Source organism: Tamandua tetradactyla, chromosome 13 (genome assembly GCF_023851605.1).
Source record: "Tamandua tetradactyla isolate mTamTet1 chromosome 13, mTamTet1.pri, whole genome shotgun sequence".
Lineage (NCBI taxonomy): Eukaryota > Metazoa > Chordata > Mammalia > Pilosa > Myrmecophagidae > Tamandua > Tamandua tetradactyla.
The window spans coordinates 39,728,300-39,753,985 of record NC_135339.1 but is presented as its reverse complement, the minus strand read 5'-3'; the positions used below and the strand labels follow the sequence as shown (position 1 = coordinate 39,753,985).

General features: G+C 35.0%; 1 long non-coding RNA gene across 1 annotated transcript in view; it reads right to left on the bottom strand.

Annotated features, from left to right (window-relative positions):
- Positions 1-19,068: 19,068 nt before the first annotated feature.
- Positions 19,069-25,686, bottom strand: part of LOC143653901 (uncharacterized) — a 35,067-nt gene continuing 28,449 nt past the window's right edge. The window contains exons 2-4 of the long non-coding RNA XR_013161603.1: positions 22,591-22,636; positions 20,399-20,469; positions 19,069-19,168 (exon numbers count right to left, since the gene is read on the bottom strand). This is a non-coding gene — a long non-coding RNA (uncharacterized LOC143653901). The remainder of the gene's footprint in view (positions 19,169-20,398; positions 20,470-22,590; positions 22,637-25,686) is intronic.

Below are 25,686 nucleotides of genomic sequence, written 5' to 3'. Positions count from 1 at the left end.
TGACATTCAGTATTATGTTAACAGGAAAATAAATTTGCTACACAAAATGCATCAGTAAATCTACTTCGTTTACAACATTGCAAATGAGCCACTTAGGGGACAATTAAGTTTAGGTTGAAAAATATTTATCCCAACTACAAAAGCAACTCATAAAAGAAAAATCATTGTGCCTTCTGGTGGTTAGGAAAGGATTAGTAGAAAAGTTGGGATTATATAGGAGCCTTGAAGGATGATTACTGATTAGATAAATGGAGGCAAAGAGAGATGTCCTTTTTAACAGCAGGAAGGACAAGAACCAGTTTCCATTCCCCCAGTTCCAAGGCTGTTTTTCTCTGCTATGTATTTTCAATAACATTATAGCAGGACACACAGAGCAGAAACAATTTGAAGCCACATATCTAGTTTTAGGATTCCTTGCTTGTGGCAAAATTGGCAAATTAATTATTTGGTCTTTTATGTACATCAGTCAGATGGTCAAAACATTCAGAGACCTAGAGAAATCACCAATCAGTGTGGCCCATTCATCATTTTTATGAGACAAAAGGAAATGCTTCTTGAAAGCAGGGACCATTTTTGTCCATTTGCTTTATTTTTCTTGTCTATAGTACATAATCAGTTTTCAGTAAATGTTCATTAAGTATTGAGAATATCAAATAGAGGAGGGGGAGGAGGAACCTATGAACCTCTGAGTTTTCAACAATCTGCTTTTGTTGATTAGCACAAGGACATACTGTGAGAAATTTTGCTCTTTGAAATCATACCAGTAAAAATGGTACAACCCATTCTTGCACAGAGGTTCTGACTTACTTTGAAACAACTTCAGCTTCCAATCTAGGTTCAGAGCTTTAGATAAAATGTTTCTAGGAAAATTCCAAATTTATCTTAACTTGGTAATTTCCAACGAAACAGAATTCTGAATCTACTTTGCAATCCAGACACACAATGAAAGTCTTTTTACACCAAGCCCTTACCTTGGTTTAAGCAATCAAAACTCTGCTTCATTTAAATCTTACCTAAACTCCACCCTTCACTCAAATCCTACAATAACCTTGCCTCCTCTTTTGTTTGGTGAGGGACATTGCCCAGTTCCTTTACAGTGTCCTTTCTTCCTGTAGCAAGAGTATACCCTAATTTGGTTAGACTACAAGTGTGTGCCTAAAGGTCTTATCAGGTGGCTTTTATCCAAACCTTAATGCTTACAAATCAGAGATTTTAGGGAAAAAGAAGATTACATTTCTCCACTCTTTTCCAAAGATTATTGATCATTGTGCAACATTCTTTGTTTTAGTTAATATAGTCTTTGTTTCAGTTAATGATTACCATTTGATCAATAATCTTTATTTCAAATAATCCTTGTTGCAAAATATCTAGGTAACAGGGTAAGGAATAAAAAATACCTATCTGCACTGCCTCTATAGGAAAAGGTTATTTAATATAAACTAGGGAATAATTGGGTAATTTGCTTATAATAGAAGCAGGACATATAGAAATTCAATATCTTAGTCACCCCAATTTTTAGGGATGCAAAAATTAGAATGTTTCCTACTGCCACAAGGCAGTGCTGTTTGTCCATTTTGTTTGTTTGTGTGCTTGTTTACTGGTGTGTCCCAAGAACCTAAATAATAGCTGGTATGTATACAGTTTTCAATATTTATTTATTATATATGTTATAAATATACAAAGATTTCTTGTGAAGGACTGGAGAGAATAAAGAAAACATCTTTTATCACCCAGCATATTAGGCTTTATCCACATTCACACTGAGCTCCTTTATTGTCCCTTGTGCCTATAATTACCTTTAATTACTTTTAGTTACTTACAAAATAAAATAAAATTCTCATCCTTCTAATCAGAGACCTTCACAAACTACTTTTGCATGTTTCTATTCTACCATTCCTTTATTAGACACTAAATGAACAAGAAACTACTTTTATTATCCCAACTTGTCGTGGGGGGTGGTTATCCCCCAGATATTCGTTTCCTTCCCTGATATGTATCCATCCCTATTGGACCTTTTGACTAGTTTTGGTCAACAGATTGTGAACAGTCACATCTGTCACTAACAGTTTAGGAAGTCAGAAGCTAGTATGCCTCCTCTTTTCTCTCCGCAAATGATGAACTTGGAGGCCACATGTTCTAAATGGCATAACTGTAGACAAGAGGAAGAGAACTTGACTTACATCATAAGTGACATTAATGACAAATAAAGATCTACTGTGCCCTTTGGAATTTGTTTGCTTGTGTGTAATAATAGTTAACATTATTTACCCTGTATGATACAGCATTTATATTCAAGTAATTTCTCCAATTTTGGCTGCCCACCTATCTGTATCTCTATCAGAAGCTTTCCTACTTCTCAAGGCCCAAATCCAGACCTACCAATTTTGAGAAGCCTTTCTAATCTCTCCAAATCAAAGGGGAAGACTGGCCCAACTCTCCTTTGATGGCTTATTGCACATCTATTCTGAAATACTTATTAAGCATTTATTGTTAATGGGGTGTAGAGATTATTACCTAGATCGTTGCTTACCTCTACCAGTGGTTGCAATTTGTCCCCTAGCTTCATTATGAGTTCCTACATCTTTCACTACTTTGTGAACACCTACAAGACCTGGGACAAAATGCTTGCCAGCAACCCCTAATGATTAATTCCATAATAGTTTTGTATCATCTGAACATTTTAAACATTCAAACAATTTCTATCTGAAATGTTCAAAATGTTGAGGTAAGGTGAAGCAATGTTTTTTTCAAACAATTTGTAATAAAATTTGCTCCTTTCTAAAGTTATTTTTATCACATTCAAGTAAGTGAATTCAATGCAAGAAATTAGGCTAAATGGCTACAAATGATATTAGTCATTGCTTTTCTGACGTGGTAATTTAAATGATAACCAGTGATAGTCACCACAGAAAACTGAATATCTTCAGTGAAACTCAAGATATCTCTCACTGATCAGTAAATGATAGTACACAATGGGACAATCCCATACTCCCTATTGCGGATATAAAAATATCGACTTGTGTTGCAAAGCATAAACTTGACTAAATGTCTGAAGTTTATTATGTAAATACCATATAATAGGGGAAATTGAACATGAACTCAAGATTAGATGATGAATCCAATTATGGATGTTATAAATTACATTTATCCACACTGATATTACTGAATGTTACAGAAAATGTATTCATTACATGGTTACTCAAACAAATAAAAGTAGAAGGAAACAATATGTAGGAAAGATGAATTACTGTACCTGAGAAATAAAAAAGACCACACCTGATTTAATTGAATGCTATTAATTTAATGATGTGAAATGTATTTACTTCTCATATCAGATACGTGATTCTGCTTTTACTTGAGTAAAATTAAACTTGGAGCTTAAATAGTACAGATAAAGGAGAAGTAAATGGATCAAAATACTATATAGATAATATTTTTCTTATGGAAGTAAAATAGACATGCAGATTTAAATATATATATTGACTTGGCACTCAATCTGTCTAGGTTTGCGTCAACCATTTTCACCTCAGCCATTACTCTGTAATTATTCTATATGTACTTCCAAGGACATTATAGGGGACAGGTTTACATAGTTCTTGGACAGTCTTGTCTTTTAAGCTACCAGGGGTATTATAATAGTAGATGAATAGTTTGAAAATTCCAAAGGTGAAATAAGCTCTTTACCCTAGATTCAAATTTTGAGATACTAAGCTCCTGTGAACATATTTCTGTTTCTGAGATCAGGCTGGTTTGCTATCAGTCTTACCTGGCTCCTTTATGCTAATTGAGCAGATATGGTTGATTTTTTCCCCCCTTTTTAGTTATCGCTTCTGAATACAGCTTAGAAACTTCATAACAGATGAACCAGGAAGCTTCCCATCTGGTTTTACATAGAAGCAGAAAGTTGAAAGGGAAGAGAGTTGCTCTTTTCCTGGGCACCCCTTTATATCTTGTTTTTCCCCCTGTAACAAGGCAGGTAGAAGAACATCGATGAAATTCTGTGTTAGCCTTATCAAGTTCAATGTGCCTGTAGCTGACCAATAATAAGCTTCTCCTTGAGTATATCTGAAAACATCAATCTTTTTCCAAATTGATTTGTACAAACTAAGTTGACTGAAGGTTTATTTCATTTTATACTCTTGCTCTGAAAAGTCGCATGCAAGTCAAACTTTATTTGAAATGCACTAGGGAAGTTGGCTACATAAAAAGACACTAGGTTAATGTGTTTATAGTTTGGATAATCACCACTGCATCAACTGGGAATTTTATAAACCAGCTTCTGAAAGCAAGGACTGCCTGAAGTAAGTTACTAAGAGTTCCATGACACTTGCATTTCTTTGTTGTGCCTATTTTGATATTCATGGGCTAATGTAAAATATACATGCTCCCTTTCTCCCCAGATTTTCTCTGTTATTTTACAGCTCTACTAATCATTACTATTATTTTATTACAAAATTCGTCAGTGAGTTTTGATAATGATATTCACCATTGGGAGAATTTCTGCTATTGTGAAATTAATTGTAAGGCATTTTTAATTCATGAACCTAGATGACAGATATGAGATTCTAAATTTTTACTATTTAAACTATTTGGCATTAAAAATGAAACAAAACAAGTAGGAGTTCATTTTTTATTTTTTATTTTTTATTTTTTTTATTAATTAAAAAAAATTAACACAACATTTAGAAATCATTCCATTCTACATATGCAATCAGTAATTCTTAATATCATCACATAGATGTGTGATCATCATTTCTTAGTACATTTGCATCGATTTAGGAAAAGACCTAGCAAAACAACAGAAAAAGATATAGAATGATAATATAGAGAAAAAAATAAAAATAATAATAAAAATTAAAAATATATTAAAAAAAGGAAAAAACAAAAAACACAAACAAACAAAAAAAACTATAGCTCAGATGCAGCTTCATTCAGTGTTTTAACATAATTACATTACAATTAGATAGTATTGTGCTGTCCATTTTTGAGTTTTTGTATTTAGTTCTGTTGCACAGTCTGTAACCCTTCAGCTCCAATTACCCATTGTCTTACCCTGTTTCTAAGGAGTTCATTTTTTAAATGGGATTATAGTTTTTCCAATTTTGTGTTCCTAACTTATAATTTTGTACTAAATTTGACATGAACCTCAGTGTTCTAGTTTGCTAGCTGTCAGAATGCAATATACCAGAAATGGAATGGCTTTTAAAAGGGGAATTTAATAAGTTGCTAGTTTACAGTTCTAAGGCTGAGAAAATGTCCCAATTAAACAAGTCTATAGGAACGTCCAATCTAAGGCATCCAGGGAAAGATACCTCGGTTCAAGAAGGCTGATGAAGTTCAGGGTTTCTCTCTCAAGTGAGAAGGCACATGGCGAACACAGTCAGGGCTTCTCTCTCATCTGGAAGGGAACATGGTGAACACGGCATCATCTGCTAGCTTTCTCTCCTGGCTTCCTGGTTTCATGAAGCTTCCCGGGAGGCATTTTCCTTCTTCATCTACAAAGGTCGCTGGCTCATGGACTCTCTACTTCATGGTGCTGCAGCATTCTCTGCTCTCTCTGAATCTCCTTCATTCTCCAGAATGTTTCCTCTTTTATAGGACTCCAATAAACTTACCAAGACCCACCCAAATGGGTGGAGACATGCCATCACCTAATCCAGTTTAACAACATTTTGATTAAATCACATCTCCAGGGAGATGACCTGATTACAGTTTCAAACATATAGTATTGAGTAGGGATTAGTCTACCTTTATGAACTGGGATTTTGATTAAAACATGGCTTTCCTAGGGGACATACATCCTTTCAAACTAGCACACTCAGCTTTCACAGGGTGAACCTGAGAAGCATTATCACTTCTGGCAGAACCAATATTCTGAACCCTGAATTTTTACTATTTTAATAGATTAGTAAAGCAACAGTTGCAGAGAAGTAAAGAGAATAAAAGAGTTCAAGTAAACAGTTATATTGCCTAGAACAATGCCTGGTTCATAGTAAGCTCTCAAAAAATGTATTGATTGACAGAATGAATGAACTTACCCGAGTTCAACATTTATTAAGTAACAAAGCAATATCTGAATTTACATCTCTTTGAGATATAAGTCCTTTCCACCGCATTCATCATCTCCAAGTTCAAAGCTGGTGAGCTATAAATTGTTCATTAGGGGTTCTTAGAGAAATATTGAACATTTTATTTGGTTCATGACTATTTTGACCAAATTAATTGACTCTTTGCAGTAATATAAATAGAAGCTAAAGTGTACAGAGCCTGGAAGACACTGTTATTAATCTTACTACCAACTCAACTGTTCTAAGTCAAAAAGAAAGAGCTTCTATATAAGCAAAAATCAGTCAAAGGCTCATTCATTTTATATTTCAAATGGTACTGAAAAAGAAAGCATGGCTTGACTAAAACTAAGGAAGTTTCAGGTAAGAGCTTTGACTGGCCAGTGGCCCATACTCTTGCATAGCACAGATATGTTATTGAGCATGTACTCAGTAATCATCACCTGTTATTTTATTAAGGAAAAGTCAAAGAAATGGTCCTTGGGGCTTTCCTTGTCAGTCCCCACAGAATTTGTCTCCAATGGGAACTTGTCTTTACCTATTTTATCATAACTGACACCTTTCATTTTGCTTTTCCAAATTTATTTTTTGTCATCTTATTTTCCCTAGTACACTGTGAACCAATCGGATGAAGGAAGGACATTTCTTTCAGTGTCTCACCACAGAACCTAGCATATTATATTGCATATAGTATTTAAAGCAAGGAGCAAAAAAGGAAGGGAATAATGAAGAAAATAAGGAAGAAATGGTATTTTTCCAATAACGATTTAAATGTATTAAAGTCTTGACATATTCCAAGTTCTTCCCTGCTGCTGCCTAATTTAAGCCTATTAATAACTGCATTATTAGCTCTATTTTACAGATAAGTAAGATGAGGCTTGAAGAAGATAAGTTATTTGCAAAAGGTCTTAGAATCAGTAAACAACTTCTCTTTCTCTTAAATATTTCATCCAATATGCAGTACTGGCTTCAAGGAAATGAAGGAATAGTGAAAGACGAAAGGAGAGCAGGGAAGAAAACAGGGAGAAGGAATACCCGAAGAAAATAAGAAGGCAGGCCGGAAGGAAGGAATCCATTCGGGACTTGCCCAATAATCAGGGATACAGTTTGATCATTTGCAAGAAACTATGGCAGTTTTTTTTTTTTTAATTTTTTTATTAATCAAAAAAAAGAAAAGAAATTAACACAACATTTAGAAATCATTCCATTCTACAAATGCACTCAGTAATTCTTAGTATCATCACATAGATGTATGATCATCATTTCTTAGTACATTTGCATCGATTTAGGAAAAGAACTAGCAAAACAGCAGAAAAAATATAGAATGCTAATATAGAGAAGAGAATTAAAATAATAATACTAATAATATATATATATATAAAAAGGAAAAAGAAAAAAAACAAAAACAAAAGATACAAACACACAAACAAACAAACAAAAAACCATATTTCAGGTGCAGCTTCATTCAGTGTTCCAACCTAGTTACATTACACTTAGGTATTATTGTGCTGTCCATTTTTGAGTTTTTGTATCTAGTCCTGTTGCACAGTCTGTATCCCTTCAGCTCCAATTACCCATTATCTTACCCTGTTTCTAACTCCTGATGGTCTCTGTTACCAATGATATATTCCAAGCTGATTCTCGAATGTCGGTTCACATCATTGGGACCATACAGTATTTGTCCTTTAGTTTTTGGCTAGACTCACTCAGCATAATGTTCTCTAGGTCCATCCATGTTATTACATGCTTCATAAGTTTATCCTGTCTTAAAGCTGCATAATATTCCATCGTAGGTATACGCCACAGTTTGTTTAGCCACTCGTCTGTTGATGAACATTTTGGCTGTTTCCATCTCTTTGCAATTGTAGATAATGCTGCTATAAACACTGGTGTGCAAATGTCCATCTGTGTCTTTGCCCTTAAGTCCCTTGAGTAGATACCTAGCAGTGGTATTGCTGGGTCGTAATCCATTCTGCCATTCTATGTTTTTTGATTGGGAAATTCAGTCCATTAACTTTTAGTATTATTACTGTTTGGATAATATTTTCCTCTACCATTTTGGCTTTTGTATTATATATATCATATCTGATTTTCCTTCTTTCTACACTTTACTCCATACCTCTCTCTTCTGTCTTTTCGTATCTGACTCTAGTGCTCCCTTTAGTATTTCTTACAGAGCTGGTCTCTTGGTCACAAATTCTCTCAGTGACTTTTTGTCTATAAATGTTTTAATTTCTCCTTCATTTTTGAAGGACAATTTTGCTGGATATAGGAGTCTTGGTTGGCAGTTTTTCTCTTTTAGTAATTTAAATATATCATCCCACTGCCTTCTAGCTTCCATGGTTTCTGCTGAGAAATCTACACATAGTCTTATTGGGTTTCCCTTGTATGTGATGGATTGTTTTTCTCTTGCTGCTTTCAAGATCCTCTCTTTCTCTTTGACCTCTGACATTCTAACTAGTAAGTGTCTTGGAGAACACCTAGTTGGGTCTATTCTCTTTGGGGTGCGCTGTACTTCTTGGATCTGCAAATTTAGGTCTTTCATAAGAGTTGGGAAATTTTCAGTGATAATTTCTTCCATTAGTTTTTCTCCTCCTTTTCCCTTCTCTTCTCCTTCTGGGACACCCACAACACGTATATTTGTGCGCTTCATATTGTCATTCAGTTCTCTGATCCCCTGCTCAAGTTTTTCCATTCTTTTCCCTATAGTTTCTGTTTCTTTTTGGAATTCAGATGTTCCATCCTCCAGTTCACTAATTGTAGCTTCTGTCTCTTTAGATCTACCATTGTAGGTATCCATTGTTTTTTCCATTTTTTCTTCTTTGTCCTTCACTCCCATAAGTTCTGTGATTTATTTTTTCAGATTTTCTATTTCTTCTTTTTGTTCAGCCCATGTCTTCTTCATGTCCTCCCTCAATTTATTGATTTGGTTTTTGAAGAGTTTTTCCATTTCTGTTCGTATATTCAGCATTAGTTGTCTCAGCTCCTGTATCTCATTTGAACTATTGGTTTGTTCCTTTGACTGGGCCATATCTTCAATTTTCCGAGCGTCATCCATTATTTTCTGCTGGTGTCTGGGCATTTGATCAGATTTCCCTGGGTGTGGGACCCAGCTGGTTGAAAGCTTTTTCTGTGAAATCTCTGGGCTCTGTTTTTCTTTTCCTGCCCAGTAGGTGGCGCTCGTGGCGCTCGTCTGTCTGCACGGCAGTCGGCCTGGGAAACCGCGCGTGGAGGCGGGGGTCGCTGGCCGCCGCGGCTTGGGAGAGTGCCGGTCCTAATTGCCCAGCTGGCCCGAAACGCCAAGCGTGACGGGAGGGCCCCACTATCCAACGTTCCCAGTCAGACCGGGGAGCCACGTGCGTGGAGGGGACCCCAGTCGCCAGCCGCCCCGGCCGGGAAAACGCGCGCCCCTCGGGTATCTCACCGCAGCAGATTCTCCTTGCCCGTTCAGCTGTTCCAGAATGGGGTACGCTGTCTTTTTGGTCTCTGTCGTGACTCCGGGAGCTGTTTCGTATTGTTTCTGTTTCTTTAGTTGCTTTTCTGGAGGAGGAACTAAGACCCGCGCGTCTTACTAAGCCGCCATCTTCTCCGGAAGTCCTGCAGTTTTTATTTATATTTTTTTTATATGGATACTTGTAGTTAAAGGGTAGAGGTAGAGCCTCGAAACTTTGTTTTGGAAAAATTCTATTCTAATGAGTTCAGTGGTAAGTTTTTCTCTAAAATAGATGACTTCCAAATATACAATATTAAAACCTAGAGTTACACCAAATTTGTAATTTAACTGAGCTGGGATTGCAGCTATGGAGAAAGGATAGCAAGTTAAATGACTTTAACCAACCAAAAAGAGGTTTGTGCAAGGATTCATTCGAAGACGCAACAGTAATGGCATTTTGTTAAGGCAGAAATACCCAATTCACCACCAGAATCTTAAAATGTCCTTTTCACAAGGCATGCTGTCATAGGATGATGTATTGTTCTAATTTTCAGTACAACATTTAAGATATTAAGAAATGTCCTGCAGCAGGACTCCATGTGGATTATGGTTTTCACACTATATCACCTCATTATGGCTTGAGGAAATTTACGTTGCTGGTGAAGTGAACAAAGCTGACACCTTTGGAACAGATAACTGTTTCAAATGTCGTCATAGCTCTCCACCCATAATAACTTCAACATGTCTACTGATTTAGTAACTGTACCTCTTTAGAAATTATTTTGATTAGAAATGAGGCATATTCAGGTTGGGAATGAACAATTGAGAAATATATGCAAATAATTTTTCTTGAATTTGTTTCCCTTAATAAAGCAGGCATTAAATATACAAAGTTTTTGACTCAGTCCTATAATTAGTACTGAAGTAAAGTCTTAAACTTCTAATTGCGAGAGAGAAAAATATAAAAGACAAAAAAAAAGACACAGGAAAAGACAAAGAAAAGGGTAAGGAAAATCTTAAGAGAAAGATAACCTTCCATTGAGAAGTGGGGACAATTGAAGACCTCCCAAAGAATTACAGAAAGCAATTCATTCTCCTTCCATGCCACCTGAAACACTCGTTGTGAAGAACGACAAAGGGAATCAGGATGACTGACAGTGTAATTGTACAAACTTGATTACATCATTCATTTACACACATTTATAGAGTGCCAATTATGGATGAGGAGTGAACGCAAAACCATACTTAAAACTATATAACCTTTGCAATCTTGTGATGTGAGTGTTATCATACTCTCATAGAAAAGAAACCGATTCAAAAAGCTAATCACTTTTTCAAATGCACTACACTGAGGGCTAAAGCATAATATGATGCTTAAAAAATTATAAGTTGGATCAGGGGAATAACAAGGGAAGGAAAAATTAAAGAAAAAATTATAGTATGACAGTAATAGCTATGGATTGAATTCTCTGCAGTTAGCTTTAAGGTAGACCTGACATGAAGTAAAAAAAGTGATTGTCTAGTGGTAATGGGAAAAAGGGTTATCTTTTGCTATTTAACACTTGTTAAGATATTGCAATGCCCTAAGGCCAAAGGAATTATGTTTAAAAGCACATAACTTTTTAAATTATTTTTTAATTAAAAAGCCTAAAATACTTCTTGGTATATGCTTTGGGAAATAAAGTTCAATGCAAATTCACCCCAGAGACCTGATAAAATTCTCATGTCAGGTTTTCTTGTGCTCTTAAGCTCTTAATCTTTTTTTTTCTTTTTTTTCCCCCACAGAATGATTATGAGAGCCAATTTAAAAAAAAAAAAAAAAAAAACTAAAACCAAATTCTTTCTGATGATCTTTGTAACCAAAAGACAAATATCAGAAAAGCTACAGCCACATTACATGGTATAGCTGTATTCAAATATTTACATTTAAGACTGGAAAAATTTAAAGAAAACCACATGACAATTTACAATAGAATCAAGCTTTCATTTAAAAGGAAGCAAGGGAAGCAAATATTAATCTCAGAGAGCAAAACATCTAGGAAATGTCATTATGAAACTATAATTTGGACTTTGTAAGTTTTCTAGTTAAGGAGATGGTGAGAGATTGGTTTCAGAGAGATAGGGATTTGGATTGCCACCATTGTTATAAATACAATCAAACAAAACCGAAAACTGCTGGTTACAGCCAAAGTGAATGAACAGGTGACAGGACTTGTATGGTGGTCACGAAGAGCGGACTTAGAGAGCAAGACTCCTAGAGCCAAGGCCTGCCTCTACCATTTGCTGGTTCTGTGTATTTAACCACTTTGCATGAGCAACTTGTATTTAACCTCTGTGCTGTCTCACTTTCTTCATCCATAAAATTGGGATAATGATAGTGCCTACTTCATAAGGTGTTCGTGAGGATTAAATAAAATATATATGTCACTGAGGACAGTGCTTGATACAAAATATGACCCATATGTGCTTGTTATTATTGCTGCTGTTTTTCCTGTCATCAGAGAGGTGTTGAGGGGTGGGTGGTCACCCTGTGCTGGGATATCCCTGGGAAATAAAGAGCAGAGTGAGACGGTAAGGGCAAACATTAACTACACATCTGCTATATGCAAGGAAGATGATGAGGTTCACAGCAAATTATTTTCAAGCTTTTAAAACAGCATGTTTTTTATACTGCTTTTTATAATCCTGAATTCCCCAGTTTTTATGGCAATAACCAGCTGCTATGAGATGAGCTTTTTTGCTAGTATCTGTGTTTGTTTTAAAATATTTATTCTAATAACATATATGCAACCTAAAATGTCTCCTTTCATCACATTCACATATCTCATTCAATGCTGTTAATTACATTCAGTGTTGTGCTACCGGCACCACCATCCATTCATAAAACTTTAAAATCAACCCAAATGGAAACTGTACAATTTAAGCATTAACTCCTCATTCCCTACCCCTAACCCAACCCCCAGTAACTTATATTTTAGATTCTGACTTTATGAATTTCCTTATTCTAGTTATTTTATATCATGAGATCATACAGCATTTGTCCTTTTGTGTCTGGCTTTTTTAACTCAACATGATGTCTTCAACCTCATCCATATTATCACATGGAAAATACATTCAGAGTCATTCCCCTAAATGGCCAAGAGAAATCAGAGCCCACCAGTACCCTTGAGTCGAGGTCAAGAGAAATCAAAATGAGCTAACTCCTATTACATTCAACAAGTTCCCCAAATAAAAAATATTGTATAGGACTAGAATCCAAACATAGATAATGCTGAAGATAGTTAATACTCAACACCTTGCATGAAAGGTCCTTTCCTTCCTCCCCAGCCTTACCTTTTGCTCATCTCCCCCAACTCTCTCTGCTTCACTTCCTAGTGCTTTATGTTATTTTTCCCCAGAGACTTAACTGTAACATGATTCTTGTCCTTTGAATCCCAAAATAACCACAATCAAGGTAACAGCCTCCAAAGATTCTACAAATCTTGCTTTAACCTCCACTAGACTTCCCATCTCATAATTTTATTATTGGTACTTCTATTTGCGTTCTTCTCTCTAAGCTCTTAGAGCAGTGTTTGTGCATTTCATTCACTCTGATATGATCTCTGGTACCTGTGAAAGTACTCTATTTATTAAGAACTGAATAAGTGATTGTTGGATATAATTAAATAATACCAGGAAACTATGTAATTTTCAAAGTCAGCAGAAAATTCTTTTTGCTAGTTTCCCACCAAATGTTCATGTGGCTCAGGGGTCACTGAAAGAAAATCAATTGTCCCCAAGAACCATCAGATTCAAGGAACTAGTTTCTAGCCATATACCTCCAAGGTTCCCATCATGAAATGAATTTGCCCTAAATTTCTATTATGCAGTAATTATTGACCTCAATTTAAACCTTAATTAAAGCCCCACAGGAAGGGATATCAAAAGGAAATAAAGAGCCTCTTTATATACTGTGGATAGAAAGAAGCCATGGTAAGGCCACTTGAAGGCCTGCAGCCTCTTTGGAAGCAACCAAAGGGAGACAGAATCATATTGTATTCCACAGTGCGCCCACCCTACAAAGGGTCAGGATACAGAACTGGGTGTACAGAACAAAGAAGATGAATGTCAGAAACCAGCAAGGAGTCCCATCCGGAACCCTGAAGCCTGCAAAGGTGAAGTAAGGAGTATGCAGCACAGGATGCAGAAAACAACTGTAACTGTTCCCTGGTAGTTCTTAATCACAGAAGATGGGCGATAGGAATGATCTATTTTTATGAAAATAACAAATATGAAAATTCACCCAAAACCTGATTCTGTCCCTATGTACAGACACAGTTTAAAGGCATTTGTGAGTTTCACACTTGAAAAAAATGTTGTCATGTTGATATTTGGAATCATCGTCCCACCATGGGCAACATAAGTACTAGAGATATCAGGTTTGCCATGGCTAGGATGAGACACCATCTGAGTTGCCATGTCACTTGGTGTACTTATATATCTCTGGACTTCTAAAACACCACAGAAATGAATGTAGAGAGAGCTTGCTATGTGCCAGGCATTTTTCTAAACAATTTGCATGTATTTATTTAATTCGTACAAAAACTCCATGAGATGTGTACTATTCTCCCTATTACAGGTTAGGAAATGAGACATTAGAGAGGATAAGTAACTTGTCCAAGGAGAATTTGCATTTACTAGGATTCCTTTCCAGACAAGCAGTTTCTACATTTGGAATGAACAGAGTCATAAATAAATAAAAACTGAGCTAATTCATTTCTACCAGTCCTGCCTTATAAGAAATACTAAATAAAGTCTTTTAGGCTGAAAAAAATGACACGAAAGAGTAATTTTAATCCACAGGAAGAAATGAAAACCATTAGAAATAGAAAATATGTGCATAAAAGTAAAAGACTAAATAAATATATTTTTCTCTTTTCTTAGTTTATACTTAAATTTGTATAAAGCAATAAATATATCACTACCAGATTAGGTTTTATAGCATATATGGATATAATGAATATGATAATAATATAAAGGACAGGAGAGGAAACAGAACCACATTGAAGCAAAATTGTTATATTTTACCACAATTATATCAGTATTAAGTTGAAGAAGATTCTATTAAAATGTATATTATAATCCCTAAAGCAACCACTAAAACAACAACTTTAAAAATACAGTTTAAAATCAACAGAAGACAGGTAGTTCAGCGGTTAGAATGCCTGCCTTTCATGCAGGAGACCTGGGTTCAAGTCCCAGACCATGCACCCCCCCCCAAAAAAAAAAAAAAAAAATCAACAGAAGAATTAAAATGGTACCCAGAAATAGTTTTTAACCAAAAAAAAAAAAAAAACCAGGAAGAAGAAGGCTAAAAAAGGAGATGAGACATAAAAGAAAAAATAATAAAATAACATATAAATCCAAGCATAGCACAATTGTGTTGAATATAAATGGAAAAAAATCTCTAAACAAAGGGAGAAATTGTCCTTCTGTATAAAACAGCAAGATTCAACTACACGCTGCCTATGATAGTACATATAAATCAGTGGAGAGTAAACGGATACAAAAATACAACCCATGAAAATTGTAACTATAAAAGAACTAGCGTCATTATATTAATACCAGACTAAATATACCTCAAGAAAAATGCCTAGAAACGAAGAGTAATATCATCATGATAAAATGCTCAATATATTAGGAAGATGTAATAATTATAAAGGTTTATGAACCTGATAACTGAGTTACAAAATAGATGAAGCAAAACCTCTCAGAATTAAAGAGAAAAATAAAAAATTCAACACTTAGAGTTGAATATTTGAACACCTCTCTCAGTAATGGATAGAACAGTTAGACATAAGATAATCAAGGATATAGAAGACCTGAACAACACTATCAACCAAATTGACCTAGCTGATATTTATAGAATATTTGTACTGGTTTGAAACTGTCATGTACCCCAGAAAAACTATGTTTTTTAATCCTCATTTAATATTGCTGGGTGAGATCCGTTTTATTGTTTCCGTGGAGATGTGACCCAACCAATTGTGGGTAGTACCTTTTGATTACCCCATTCAGGGTGGGGTTGCTTACTCCACTTTTAAGAGGGAACCATCTTGGAAAAAGCTTCAGTGTCAACAGGGCCCATACACCATGGTCCCCAAGAAGTCCTTTGAAACAAGAAGTCAGAGACCCCAGCAGATGCCAGTCACATGCCTTCCCAGATGACAAAGGTGTTCAAGATGCCTCAGCCTTTCTTGAACCAAGTTCTGGATGCCTTAGTTTGGACATTTTTATAGCCTTGGAACTGTAAACGTAATAAATTCCCTTTTTTAAAGCTATTCCATTTCTAGTATATTGCATTCCAGTATCTTGAAAAACTAAAACAATATTCTACCAAAAAAGGTTGAGAATATGTGTTCTTTTCAAGTGGACATGAACCGTATGCTAGGCCATGTGCTGTACCTCTGCATAGTCAGGTGACCACATGCCTAATAACTGTAATGTCAGGAGGTTTGTTTTGGTGGAAAGAGTCCTGGAGGTGACTTATGACTTAATCAGTAGCTGTTATATTTTAGACAATCTATTCAATCTCTCTGAAGTTTGGGGTGATAATATTGCCTACTTTACAGATTGTTGAAAGAACTCAAGATAATATATGTGACTATAGTTTCCATCATATAGTAAATGCCCAATAAATGGTAACTATCATTGTTCGAGTTATTATGAACAGACAGAAATTAGACATTACTGCTTATTTATTTCACCTATTTAATTAATTGGTAGAAAACACCTTAATTTACTACTCTAAGAGATGAGATGATAACCAATGGGAACAAAAACGTTATATAGGATGGGGCTTCAGTAATAACAAGTATGCTTCTGGTAGTTAGGAACAGATATGGAAAAAGAGTAAATAAACAAAAGGTGAGAAATATCAAAGAAAAATGTTGGTTAATTCATGCTCTTATACAGTATAGGACTTTGAAATTGTATTTCCTATCACTTTTGGAAAAGGTTACCACAAAAATTATAAAGCAAAGCTTAAAGCACACTTACACATAAATATACACATACATGCACACACACAAATATGCTCACCCACCCACCCATCCTTCCTCCTCCACACAATACACTTAATTCAGACACTATGCCTTATAATATCCTTATAAGCGAAGACAATGATATGGAATTTTTTTATTTGTGTGACGGGGTGGGAGGGAAACCTAGTCTGATTAACTCAAATGCTCCAAATCAATCAATAGAAAAATTTAGAATGCTAACTTTTATAGCTGAATTATTTCAAGCAATATACTTCAAAATATATTTTCTATTGTTTATTAGCAGAAGAAATCTGAATAGTAGAAAAGAGCTTGGTAATAAAGGGTCTAATATTACAAACACAAGATATTTCCATGCATTATGAGTCTTTCAAGTCACAAAACCAATTGTTAGTCAAGCACTGATATGCTTTCTGAAGGCACGTGCCACTCTAGAATGACTAAGAGACAGATTTGTTTCCATGTGACAATATCTGAAACAATTCTCTCATGCCTTTTATATTTGTATTATGCACTTGTATGAGGAAAATAATTATATTTTACTGGCATTTAAAGAGCAGAAAAAATGCAATGGCAAATATTAAATAGTACAGATTTAGGTATTTGGTGAACTCCATGTTCATTGTGAATAATTTATTAAAATGCATATATACTCAATAATTTAGAGTAGTCTAAAAATTTCACATATTGCAATATAGAACAATAAAAAGCTGATTTTAGTCTCCTCAAGGAAATCAGACTCATTTATTTTTCTGTATCTTTGGGTTTCAGGCAGGAGAAGAAATGAATTACCCAGTATTCTTCAGTCCTTTAATCCTTACTTAGAAGAATGAAGTGAGAACATGTTATCAATGAGATTTTCTAATAGAATTTTATGCAGTTACCATATCATAAAACAAAGTTCATGAATTAGATTCCTAACCATGGAATGCAAACATCTCTAATTAAATATTATTCAATTGACTGGTAGTTTCATAAGGTATTAACAGATATATCAAAAAAGGACCTCATAGATAAAGTAAGTTTAATATTAATGGGTTAACAAAATTGAACTGCTTTTTTTTCTTTTCTTGCTCCAGAACATCTCAAATTTTTAAGGAGGTCTCCTACTGTGAGAATTTATGAGAGCAAGATGTAGAATGGACTGTTATACAAACTTGTTTGCTGATGAACCCAAATTTTATAGGAGATATTTTGAAAACTGCTGCTTCTTACACAAAAGCATCCATTTTTAAATCAAAAAGAAATGGAATTTCAAAGTGGCTCATTCAAAGTCACAGGTAATTGCAGAACTAGTAGTAAAATATATTTTACATATACAGAGGCAGAAATATTTTCATGTCAGTGCTAACTCTCTAGCCCATCTACTGTTTGTTTGTTTTGTTTTCATCGTGTTTTTTTTTTAACATGGGCAGGCACCAGAAATCAAATCCAGGTCTCCAGCATAGCAGGCAAGAACTCTGCCTGCTGAGCCACTGCGGCCCACCCACCATCTGCTATTTTGAGAAAAATTCTGACAAGTCTCATCCTAAATCTTAAACTCTTTTACAATATTATAATGAATAATGCCACTTCCATTGAGCAGACAATTCAACTGACTTCTGAAGAACAAAAAAGTGGCTGTAATTCTTTAATTCTCTGAGATTCTCTTTCAGCTTTGCTTCCTCTCCTTGTATGTATAATTTCTTTCTCCCTTTCCTCCAACCATACTCTATATTGCCTCAAGAATAGGGCAGTACTTATCCACCGTGTATGTAATTCCACAATAGCTAGGACACTCTTATAAATAGTGTAGGCCCAATATTAATCCTGACTGGTTACATTTGTCACTGATTCTTTCTAAATGGTAAATGCAACTGGTTTTCAGGATAATAATTATATCATATGCTTACAATACACCAAACTTTTTTCTAAATATTTTTACATTTATATATTTTTTTAATCCTTATACTCATCTTATAATGTAGGTAATATTATTAAATATATTTTATAAATCATAAACTTTAAAATATTAAGGAATTTGCCCAAGGTTGCACCACTAGTCAGCTGTTGAGCTTCAATTTAAACATTGCAATAGGTCCAAGTTATACTCTTAATTACTGACCATTTGGTTGGTCCAGTACCCCCAGAATTTGAATACAAATCACTAAGACTAAAGTGATTAATTTGATGTAATGACTAATGAAATGGAACAGTAATTCCAAGACTGATGCTCAATCTGTCAATCATCAGAGCTTCAGTCTCACTCTTTAACAAAGCATCGTCTTTATCTTCTGTCTCTCTGAACCTCCATATAAAGAAGATGATTATATCTGATATCAGTAACTTTCTAGGTTCATTATAAATGATCAAATAAGATAATATTCAACTGCACAGCCAGTAGAGACTGAATATTCAACTGCTTAAGAGAAGGTATGGATATTTCCAATTTAACAAAACCCTTGGAAAAGGAGAAAAGAGAAAATGGAAAAAGAACATGAAAAGAATAAAGGCAAAGGAATCCAGCATTGTTCAATATACTTAATATTAAAAATTTCCTTCCAAAGTGAAAAAGCAGTTCCTAGAAAACTCTGTTGTAACTCTATTAAAGGAAAATGTAAAATCCATGGCACATTCATTTAAAGAAGCATCTAAAAACAAAAATATGGACATGATTTAGATCTTCAAAGATGAGTACAAACTTTTAGTATTGAATAAGAAAACAATAGCAACTTTGTATTAAAATTTTATATGCAATATGACAAATATTTAAATATTAATAAAAATTTTAATGTGAAATTTTATTTCAATCATTATCTTTTATCATTTTAATTGTTCAAGAGATTATTTTTTAAATGAGACTTTTGAATTTTTTTAAATATTATTAGAACCACTTAACATGAGTAATAGGAAGAAACTAGTATAACACTAAACATTTATTGGGCCATTATTATACACCAAGTACTGTGCTGTATCTTTTATATACACTATCTAATTTACCCTCCAAATAGCTAATAATAGCTAACATTTAGGGGGTATTTACCAAGTATCAGTTACAGTTCTAAATGCTCTACACACATTAACTCATTCAACCCTTATACCAATACTATGAGGCAAATACTATTATTAATCTCATTTTATAGGTAAAGCCAAGAAAGAGAAATATTAAGCAATTTGCCCAAGGTTACACATCTATCAGTGAATGGAGCTGGAAGATGAATCCAAGGACTCACTCCAGAACTCAGGTTGCTAAATACTCTGGTTTTATTGTTCATATTTTACAATGCAGGGAAATGGGTAAGGCTTAAAAGAATTTAAGTATTTGCACAAGACACACAGCTAATAAATAATGGAGCTAGGGCTCACATCCTAAATGTACTAGCGAGGTTCTGAGAATGTAATTAGAAAAAAATGAGAATCCTATTATCTCAGCAACTCCAACGTGAAAACCACATTCTTAGAATACCAGAACCCACAGCTGTGCAATGCCCAGTGACAGAGATGAGCCCAGACTACTGGCCATCCTCTGAGACACTATACCATGTACATTTAGGATGCTAATTCTCCAGGTAGAGGTAGATAACGAATGAAATGATCCCTTCTCTTCTATTAGTCAAAGCTCTTTTTTTGGACGCTAAATTCTGAGAAGCTCCCTAAGCTGCACATCTCTGCTTTTAAATCACTTTATCAATAGTCACAACCCTGGACCTAAGGCAGGTCCAGCAAAGAGTTGGTGATGCCACATATGTAGAACAACCTAAATCATACTCCAGCCAAAGCTCTGTGAGGATTAAGCAGCTTTAAATCAACCCATTATTTTTTTTTAGCATTTCATGATTTGAACAAATTTAAAGTTCATTCCCATATGTTAATTGACTTACAATCTTAATTTGTTATCTTCTGAAATAAAAGACGGCCTTTCAGTATTCAGCAACTACTGAGAGGAGCAATTCTGGGGGGATAAAAAGTAGATGTATCTTTTATGAAAGAACAGTGACTGCGGGGTTGCAATTTTGCTCAATATAATTTTTTCACTTCTTTTATGTATCTATAAGTATCATTTTAGGGGAAGGAAAGAATTAATTCAAGTGTTGAACAAGTATTTTTTAAGTCTCATATTAGCAAACTTATTCTCCAAGATTAGTTTTGGTTCTTCCATAAAACCTAAAGTAATCATTTAAACCAGGGCCTAAAGCAAGAGATGTACTTTGCACAGAACACTTTCAACACTGCTATTCATTAGCAAATATAAAAAGAGACCATGTGTTTTTAATTATGGTTCAATGACAATGACAATGATGATGATAGGAACTCTGAGAATCCAAAGCCACATTTCTCAAATGAGCATTTGCTACTGCTTTTTGAGAACCTTGCCTCAAAATTTAGGCACTTTATATACATTTCACTAAAATGCATTTTACCTACTCAACACCTGTGGAATGCAGTTTTCACTATCCCTATTTTACATATAAAGGGAATGAGACCCAAAAGAGTAATAGTCCAGGGAACGACATTAAGGGTAGAAATCCCAATTCCTCTTTCCTAGTAGCTCAACCACAGGGCAGAGCGCCAGAGGGACAGCTTATAATAAGGCATGGACTTATAAATCATAGCATGAAGAGTTCCACATTCACAGTAAAATCAAGTACACAAGGGGAGTCTGCACTTTCACCAAGCATGAAAGGTAAATTCTGAGCAAGAACTCAGAGTTAAGCAACCACATGGGTTTAAGAACAGCAGTGATAAAGCAGATCTTCTGACCTCTATGACTCAGACCAAAGCTGCTTTTATTTTTGTCTGATTAAAACTGCCTGCAGGTAACCCTTGATCTGTAGGTATTGACTGTTCTTTAATGGGATACTGAAGCTTGAAAGCTAGTCTTTCCTTTTAGCAAAGAAAAGGAAGGAGATACAAGTATTAACACACAATGTGGCCTGAATAAAATGGGCAAAACTGGTGGCTTGTTTTTACAATGCTTCTGCCATACCCACTACTTCAGCACGAATCTCCCCAAGAAAGCTCATTCTCTCCACAAACCTAATGCCCGGCTTAATTGTTTCTCAGTCTTTCCAAATCCATGATTCTACAGTTAGCTTCCAATCATTGAACATCTTGAACAGCATAAACAATTTGGCCCCTTACAAATGTGTTTCTATATATATTGGCTAGAATCTTTTAAAAAACAAAGCACTCTTTTCAAAGAGCAGTAGGCATGTAAATTTTTTCTAAATAGGGTACATGGTTTTTCCGAGGTAAAATGATTTTGGTATGGATGTAGTCATCTTGTAAATTTACATTTGAAATTCACAATTTATAAATAATAAATATTTATAATATTTGTGAATTCGTGTTTATAAAAAGAAAACACATTTTTAATTGAAATTTACTCTTTGTTTCTTAGGTTTAGTTCCGAGCTCATTAAATACAGACATGTTCTTCCCAGCTTGAAGGATTTATTATGGTTCATCATCCTGGAAGAAGCCTTGGTCCAGAAGAAGCTGTTTCTGAAACTACTACCCCACCATGGCAGCTACACCTATTTTTCCTTCATAAAGGAACTGTTCGGCTCAGCACTGTGTCAAGATCCATTGCCCCTGTTGATGGCAACGGAGTGATGTAAAGGAAAGAAAAAAACATTACGAATAACTCCTCTGTCTTTCAGATTTTCATGTCAGTCATTCAATCGAAAGATAATTTTGCAAAAGATGGAGGGAGGTAATTTGTTGAGAATTGCTCAGTTCCAGAAGCAATCTAAAGTTTTTCTGTCTTATACGCATTACTCTTGTGCATGAAAATCTCGAGAATGCTTCAGATAATTTCCACAGCCTATGGCAATTTAACAAAGTAATCCTCACTCAGTAGGTCTAAGAAGGAAGAAGTAAACGTTTTTCCCAAAATAAAGCAATGGATAAGGTAGGGCTTGGAATTTCGTTTTATTTTATTTTGATATTTGAAGAGAGAGAGGGAAAATACTACTTTAAGGTAAAATGCAGGTGCTATTTGTAATTTGAAGTTAGAGCCACATGCAAAAATGGGAAAGAGAAGCACAGTGATTTTTCAGTGTTTTCCTTACCTGCACAAAGCAGAGGTCTGTGAGTACCACCTCAGAGATGTCAGATCTCACAAGGAAAATGAAATTAAATATCATTAGGCATGGTGGGAAAATCACCTGGGAATATGTCCCACTGAGACTCCTCCATCCCTGTCTTTTTTCTATATATATTCGCCCTTCTCTTCTTTTGTCTCTCCCTTTGTCATCACATTATACCTCATCTCATCTTTCACCTGGCTTTAAGATTCCATTTCTAGCCCTAACCCAATATGGTCTTTCATGTCACTCTTTCAATATCCCAATTTTAAATGGACTCAACTGAGATCAGATGTTCTCGCCTGGTTAAATAGCTGTTTTAAGGAAGTGAATTACATTCACTGAGTGCAGTGCTATGCCTTTGATATAAATGGTGCAATGTGGGAACCAGAAAATGAACCTACCAGCATGTCTGATATATTAAGGAGTCACCTGTTTCAGATTTAGACTATCACTTATCCACAAAACTAAGAAATGATCATCTTTACCATCAACTATGAGGATTGTCCCTGCCTTGGAGCATTACTCTACCTCAGCCCAGCAACCTGTCTTCTATCTATCATGTTGGAAAGAGCAATGGACCAATTATAGAACCTGGGATATTTTGAAACAAGCCAACATGGTTGACTGTGTTGATAAAATGCTTAACCTCCCTTGCCCTGTGTGTACACACACACACACACACACATGCATACACACTTACACACACAAACACTAACCCAGATCATCTCTAAGGTTCCCTTCAAATTAATGTGTTTATAAAATACTCTGTATACTCTGTTCCCAGTTGGATAGGTTCAGTATTAAACTTGTCTTGGTAACTATCAGTGTAATGACTACAGTTTTTCTCTTTACAAAAGATTGGTCTATTTCCTAATTATTTCTTTACCATCTCACTACATTTCATCCTACATTGACCATCATGAATACCAAGTTATCTCTAGTGGCCTGAGCATGTCAGGACATTCCTCTTTGCACTTGATATTGCTGATCTCTTAGTTTAGAATGTGCTTTGTACCTTTCTCTGCCATCAAAATACTATTTATCTATCAACATCACCTCCTCTCTACAGTAACCCCTGATAATAAGAATTAATTGTCCTTCCTTCTGAGGCACTAGTTACCATTGTCTCTCTGCTAGCATAAATTTCTTTTGGATTATACAATACTTCCCAGAACTTATCATAAATCACTTACTATGTCATAGATCTCTAGAGTATGTGAATTATTTCTTAGACATCTTTTGTCCCTCAACAGTATCTAGCAAAGTGTTTAGGATAGGTACATTTGTTACAGGAAATGAATGAATCTTCATTATATAGAACATTCTGAAATCAGGAATCCAGTACTCCAGGAAGTATAAAATAGTTTATAAGCAACATTTTGTAAATTCCTTCATGGTGCATATGATATAACACAATACCAGTATTGTATTTTGTAAATAATATCATCACTCAATCTTATCAATATTATACTTAATCAAGATTGCCAATCAAAGCAACCAGGTTAATAAAAAATCAGGTCATTAATCTTTTTCTCCATTTTTACAATATAGTTTGGAATTCAAGCATCCAAAATGTTTAAAATCAGTTTCCTTTGCCCATTGCCAAGCTTCAACGGAAATGGTAAGTGTTCTGCACTTAAAATCCTCTAAAGGAAAACACTGTTATCTATCTGGCTTTTTATGTTGCTCTCTAACCATGGGTTGCTGGCCTTGCCCTATTTTGGGCTTTATCCTCAACTTCATTTTAGCTAGTTGCTCTAGTTTTATCTTGTGGCAAGGTCAGCATGCATGAATGTAGTACTGTCACACCCTGCTGACTAGGACTCCAGGACTGTATGTAGTTAGTTCTATAAAGACAATGTATACCCTTATTTTGGGTAGTGCTCAATTGCGTTATCTGTATCCACAGATCTTGGGCTAGAAGCATGAGTCTCTTCTGAGGCTTATTTAGAAAATGCCAACACCTCATACGTAGGTGTTTGTATGTAGGTTTGCAATCAATCTTTCATTCTGTTCTGTCTGACACATATGGCTGCTTGACTTTAAAAATGGATGAATAAAAGTTGAATAGCAGGAAGGAAGTTGCCTGCAGTTTTTCAGATTACTTCTCCAAACCAAGCGGAAACCTTGAGTTTCTTCCAATAATCCTACTAATTGTATTGCTCTGTCTTCACAGTACTCTTGCTCTCTCTACTCCATCCTGAACTGGTCCAAAGGTGAGCTAGGCTTTGAGAAAAACTGTGCTATCTTCCTTGCAAATACTACTTCAAAGCAGAATACATTCTCATTTAGTTGAACTGGTTATGGTAATATAGTTGGAACAGGAGAAAGAGCAATAATATCTTAACACTTCTTCCTGTTTTATGATTTCAGTATCATAAATAAATGAAAATATCTTGATTAACTATTTGTATAATATCAGAGATTCACAGGCAAGACAACAAGATAGCCAAAAAACATGGAATTGAGATAGCTCTCTGAACACACTAGGAATCAAAGGATATGATTAATTATATGTGGGAGTATACTAAGAGATTGTCAATGAATGTGTAAAAAAAAAAAAAAGAGCTGTGACTCTCCCAACCTATCTTGGTATCACCTCAGGTAAGCAGAGCTAATACACAGCTGTGTGGGTTTAAAGCCTCATCATCGATATTGCTCTACACCGGAAAAAGAAAATGACCAGAAGGAAAATGCTCAGCCTGAAAATAAGAAATGAGAAGTCCATAGAATTAAAAGCAGGCATTATTTATATGGCATCCTCCTGAATGAGAGATGCTACATCTGAGAGACCCTTAAACAGGCATTAGAATTCTGTATGTGAAAGAAACAAATCATTGGGCATTGGTGTGTTCTAAGGGAAAACTCATTATTATTCACCTGTGTCTGCATTAATTTTACACTCACTAAAACTATCTTCCAATTATGAATCTGATAATAATAGAAGGGCTTACTTGAATAGAGGACTTGAATATTCCAGTTAATGGTAAAGAGCATTACTCAATGTAAATGAATTCACTGACCTTAATTTATTCATAAGACTTCTATGAGTTTGGTTAAATGATAAAGTTTCTTAGT